Genomic DNA, 6,000 nt, shown 5'->3' on the forward strand with positions numbered 1-6,000 from the left:
AGTTTTATGGCTTTGTGTATGGAACCAATTCAGTTGGCAGCATAAAAATAGTTTGGAAGAAAGGATGGTTTTAGGCAGGGAGGCAATGGTCCAGGAAATAAATGATGATGAGGGGTAATGAAGAGATAGAGAACCTGGGATGTTCGTGTCCCTGCTGTGTCTCCTTTGAGTATCCAGTTCGTGAAGAACAGTCAGTAAAAATGATATACATTCTGCCTTTCTGTTATGGTTTCTTTGTGGGCCAAATAAATAGTAAAGCTACCCTTCAGTGAAATCTGCATTTCTTGTGAGGAGCCAATTATTATGAAAATTTTCATGATTGATTATAGAAATGGAGATTCTTTTCTTCCTTTAACTCTTCAGTGACAGAAGCATTTATTTTCAGACTCATAATAAACATCTATAACATATTCTATATAATAAAGTAGAGAAGAGCAGAGCAGACAGGACCTTCAACCTTTCTGTCTAGGTCAAATTCCTGGAAATATCTGGAAAATAAGAACCAGTAAATGAAAAGAGATGATTAACTCTTTGCAGTGTAGGAAAAATGACTCACTTCCTCAGGTTATTATAAAACTGTAGGAGGTAGATCACAGGCTTTATATTTTTATTATTTATTTTCTATAATTTAAATTCAAATATCATATTACTAGTCTCTCAACTAGTCCATGCACTTTTCAGGGGCCAGGTCCATTACTTACCTTTGTAGTTCCATCCAGGATTCCATATTTCCAGTGCATGAGAGGTGTGGCATTAAACATTTGCTGAATGAAATAAAATTCCTTGAAGTATAAAAAGCAGGAAGAGGTTGTAGCCAATACACTAAAAATGACTTTAAAGCTCTATCATCTTTAGCATGACTAAAAAATACCTACAAGAACACTTCTTTTTATCTTCTTGTAGTACTGTTCCTTGGAAGTGATAGATGCTTGGCAAATATGTTTTTAATTTAATTAAGCAGATTTTATCCAGAGTAATCTCCTGGCCAAATGCCTAGAAATCCTGAACCTGAACTAATTACAGTCATAAAGGACAGCTTACACATGAAATATCTGAAGGTGAAGAAAGGTCAAATCCATATCACAACGGCAATAAAAATATTCAAAGAGTACATGAAGTCCTTTCACATTTTTTGTGATGCTAGGTTAAAATGCAAGTAGTGGTTAAAAATTATAGGAATTGGGAAATATTTAGCAGGTGCATGTTTAAGACTCAGAAAATTGGTAACTGCAAAGGAGGCAGTGAGCTATTAAATTACCATTTGACACTCCAAATTTCAGCAGTGTTTAAAGCAAAATGAAAGGCTGCTGTGCTTTGTAATTATCAATTTTAGCTGAGAATGTAAACACTCAAGTTGTCTAAAGCTCAAAAATGATTTTGAGTTGTTTTTCAGTTGATACTATGTTCAGAGTCTATACAGACTAAAGACAGTTTTTGACTCTTTTTTTGTGATGTTTTACAGCAACTCCGTTGTATTGAAATGCTACTAAGAATTACATGGGCATCTATATTATGATAAATGCAACAGAAAATACTGAGGACTGTAAGGTATTTCATGAACATTGTTTTCCTTTTGGATTAGAAAAGTCATGAAGAGTCACTGTAGAAATTTGGAAAATTCAGAAAAGTATAAAGAAGGATGTGAACAACCAGCAATTACTGCATTTTGATTTAACTCATCACAATCTTTCTTTCATTTGTATTTACTGTAATAGCTTCCTAACTTGTTCCCCTGCTTTAATCTCTACTCAACCCAGCAGCCGGAGGAATCCTGCTAAGATATTAATTAGCTCATGTCATTCCTCAGCTCAAAACCTCCAGTGTTTCCCACATCACTCAGAATAAAGCCAAAGTACTTACAACGGCCTGCAAAGCCCTATTTGACAACCCTTGCCACCGCCTGCACTGCTTTCTTACTTTTCTGTAATCATGCCAGGCATGCTCTTGCTTCTCGACCCTTCTTCTGGAGCACTCTCCCCCTAAATAGCTGCAAAGCTCCTCCCTTACCTCTTTCAGGTCTTCTCTGAAATGCCATTTTTTTTTCCAGTGGGGGGCTTCCACGACTACCTCTGTAAAATTCCAAGTCCTCCTACATCCCTGCCCTCCTTCTCCGCTATCCCATTATCACCATATAGCATCCCATATATGTATTTACTTTGCTTATTATCTGTCTCCTCCTGCCAGAATGTAGGCTCCATAAAAGCAGAGCATTTTTATCTGGTTTTGTTTGCTGCTATATTGGTTCTCTAATGCATAACAAATCACCCCCAAATTTATTTGTTCCAAATAACACTCATCATTTATTTTCTCATGATTTCAGTGGGTATGGAATTTGTGAGTGGCTTGGCTTGATGGTTCTGGCTCAGGGTCTTTCATGAGATTCAGTTAAATGTTGACCGAGGCTGCAGTCATCTGAAGACTTGCCTGGGGCTGGAGGGTTTTCTTGCAAAGCAACTCACGTGGCTGCAGGTTGGTGCTGGCTATGGTCAGGATACCCCAAATCCTCTCCAGGAGAATCTCTTCACAGGGCTATTTGAGTATCCTCAGCTGTGGAAGCTGGCTACCCCTAGACTGAATGATCCAAGAAATCAAGGGAGAAACTGCAGTGTCTTTTATGCTCTAGACTCAGAAGTTACACAATATCGCCTCCACTGTATTTTTATTTTTTTATCTATTTTTCTAAAAATTTATTTATTTTTGGCTGCATTGGGTCTTTGTTGCTGTGCACAGGCTTTCTCTAGTTGTGGCGAGCAGGGGCTACTCTTCATTGTGTCTGGCACATAGAGGGAACCTGACAAATATTTTTGAACAATGAATAAATTCCAGCCACTTAGATTTTTTAAAATATATTTCTTGGCAACCTTTTTTTCTAAGCAAATATACTCTGTTGTTTATTAAATATTGGAATTTTTCTCTAGATAAAAGTGTATAATCTATAAATATAAACATATATACTAAGTATATTTAAAAATATGTTTAATATCTTCCTAAAGTTACATCTTTTTGATGTTCGATGTTATTTCAACTCTCTTCTTATCATTAGCATTTCTGTTGTTTCTTGATTTCTTCTGTTATAAATACACTGTGATGAACATCCCTCTACATAAACCTTTGAGCAATCTCCTAATATTTTCTTGGAAAGCATGACTAGGAATAAGATCTAAGATTACAAATACTTAAAATACTTGATTTAAGTTACCAACTTGCTTCCAGAAATATCATATATTTTACATTTCTACCAACAGAATATGAACATGCCTATTTCACTGCATCCTAATTAATATGGAATGTTGATACTTTTTAAGAAACTGAAATTTTGATTAGGAAGGAATGGCATAAGAACTTTTATAAAATTATACATCTTTCGGATTTGGATTTAATGCTTAAAGTATAGTTTTCTTTCTTTTCTGGTTTTGTCATATTAACTGATTGTTTAGGAGGTGAGGGGAGAAAGAGACAAGCAGGAAGTATGAGAATTAAGCTTCTGACTTGTGCAACCAAGTATGTGGTGGTGCCATTTAATGAGATAGGAAAATTTTTGAGAAGGAGATTGGGATGGGGAGAGGAATAAATAATTCCATTCTGGACACCTGAAGTTGCAGAAGTTGAATCAGTTCGGGAGATCTAGAACTGTGCTGCCCAGTGTAGTAGCCATTGACCACATACGGCCATCAGTCACTTGTAAGGGGCTGGCCAGAATTGAGATATTCTGTAACAGTAAAATACAAACCAGATTTAGAACACTTAGTAAGAAAAAAAGAACGTAAAAGATAGATTGTGTCAGTTAAGGCCAACCAAGAGACAGAAATCACACAATAACTTGTACAAGAAAAGTTTACTGTAAGGAATTATCAACTCTAACAGGGAATAAGATGTAAAGGAGAATGCTAAGGAATACCCTTAGGCTAAGGACGAGTTCTGAAGGAAGGACAAACTTGGTAGTTGGCCTCCTTTCCAAGGTTAGGATTCATATCTCTGGAGAAGTGTGGTTGCAGCCCACAAGGTGGCAGAGGAGTTTAAAGGGTGGCCCAGATAGGAGCTGGTCCAGGGTTGCCAGGCAAGCAGAAAACGCCCCTCTAGGGTACAGTGGGATAAGTCTGGCATGCAGATTGCAAAGGGACTCCGAGCACGGGGCACCAACTCTCTGGCGGGGTGATGCACAGCCTAGAATGCACAGGTCTGGATCAAGAGCACCATGGCAGACACCGTCACGGTGCAGGCTGCCTGAGGCTGGTGGGCTGGTGTGCACAGGGAGCTGAGGCATCTGCTTGCCAGCAGGGTGGCATGAGAGCTGGGGTATGTGGTGCCTGCTTCAGGAAGTGCAGTGAGACGGTCACTGGGCTGGGGCTGAGGCTGTGAGCTTGGCAAGGGACTGCACCCTCTGGGTGTGAGACTGGACCAGGGTGCCCCTGCAAGTCCACCCACATGTGTTCCTGCCAGCAGCCAAGAGGAGCAAGAAAAAAACAAAAAAGTAGCACGCCAGAACCAGGAAACCAGTCTCCCCTCCTGCAATGTCCCTCAACTGAAAAAAAATTAACATTGTGCTTGCTGCAAATAAATTCTTGAAGCTCCTTTATCACAGAGCAGTAATTAATGCTGAATTTCATAATGATATTTAATTCAATGTTAATCAATTTAATTATAAATTGATAATTGGCACACTCATTCATTTTTTTCTATTAATTCATGTTGAAATAATATTTTGGATGTATCAGGTTAAATAAGAGACATCATTTAAACAAATTTCACTTTTCTTTTTACTTCTTAAAAAAAATTAATTAATTAAATTTTGGCCGCGTTGGGTCTTCGTTCCTGCGCGTGGGCTTCTCATCGCGGTGGCTTCTCTTCTTTGCGGAGCATGGGCTCTAGGCATGCGGGCTTAAGTAGTTGTGTCTCCGGGGCTCTAGAGCACAGGCTCAGTAGTTGTGGCACATGGACTTAGTTGCTCTGCGGCATGTGGGATCTTCCCGAACCAGGGATCGAACCCATGTCCCCTGCATTGGCAGGCGGATTCTTAACCAGTGCGCCACCAGGGAATTCCTACTTTTTTTTTTTTTTTTTTTTTGCGGTACGCAGGCCTCTCATCGTTGTGGCCTCTCCCGTTGCGGAGCACAGGCTCCGGACGTGCAGGCTCAGTGGCCATGGCTCATGGGCCCAGCCGCTCTGCGGCATATGGGATCTTCCTGGACCGGGGCACGAACCCATGTCCCCTGCGCGGACTCTCAACCACTGCGCCACCAGGGAAGCCCACTACTTGTTTTTTTTAATGTAAATAGTTGAATATGTAAAACTTGGATAATGCTGGAAGAGATAGCTGAACTATGTAGATTACATCCTAGAAAGTGATAGAAGTACCTAGGAAGAGCGTGTAGAGAGAGGAGAGATCCTAGTGGAAAGCCCCAACCCCCCCAAATTTAAAGGTTTGTGTGATGGTTAATTTCATGTCTCAACTCGACTGGGCCACAGGGTGCCAGGATATTTGGTCAAACATTATCCTGGGTGTTTCTGCAAGGGTGTTTTTGAATAAAATTGGCATTGAAATCAGTAGACTGAGTGAAGCAGATTGTCCTTCTTAATGTGTGTGGGTCTCATCCTTCAACTGAAGACCCGAATAAAACAAAAAGCCTGACGCTTTCCCAAGTAAGACAGAATTCCTCCTGCCTGATTTCCTATGAACTGTGACATTAGCTTTTTATGGCCCTCGGACTGGAACTGAAACACTGGCTCTTCCTGGGTCTCAAGCCTGTTGGCCTTCAGGCTGGATCTGCACCATTGACACTCCAGGGTCCCCAGCTTGCTGGCTCATCCTGCAGATTTTGGGACTTGTCAGCTTCCATAATTGTGTGAGCCAGTTCCTTATAATAAATATCTTTATCACACACACACACACACACACACACACACACACAAGTGCGTGCGCAGTGTGTGGTCCTGTGTCTCTGGAGAAACCTTACTAATATAGTTGAGTATAGGAGAGAAAAACTCAAGGAACACCAGAGA

The sequence above is a fragment of the Tursiops truncatus genome, chromosome 17 (genome assembly GCF_011762595.2).
Source record: "Tursiops truncatus isolate mTurTru1 chromosome 17, mTurTru1.mat.Y, whole genome shotgun sequence".
NCBI classification, from domain to species: domain Eukaryota; kingdom Metazoa; phylum Chordata; class Mammalia; order Artiodactyla; family Delphinidae; genus Tursiops; species Tursiops truncatus.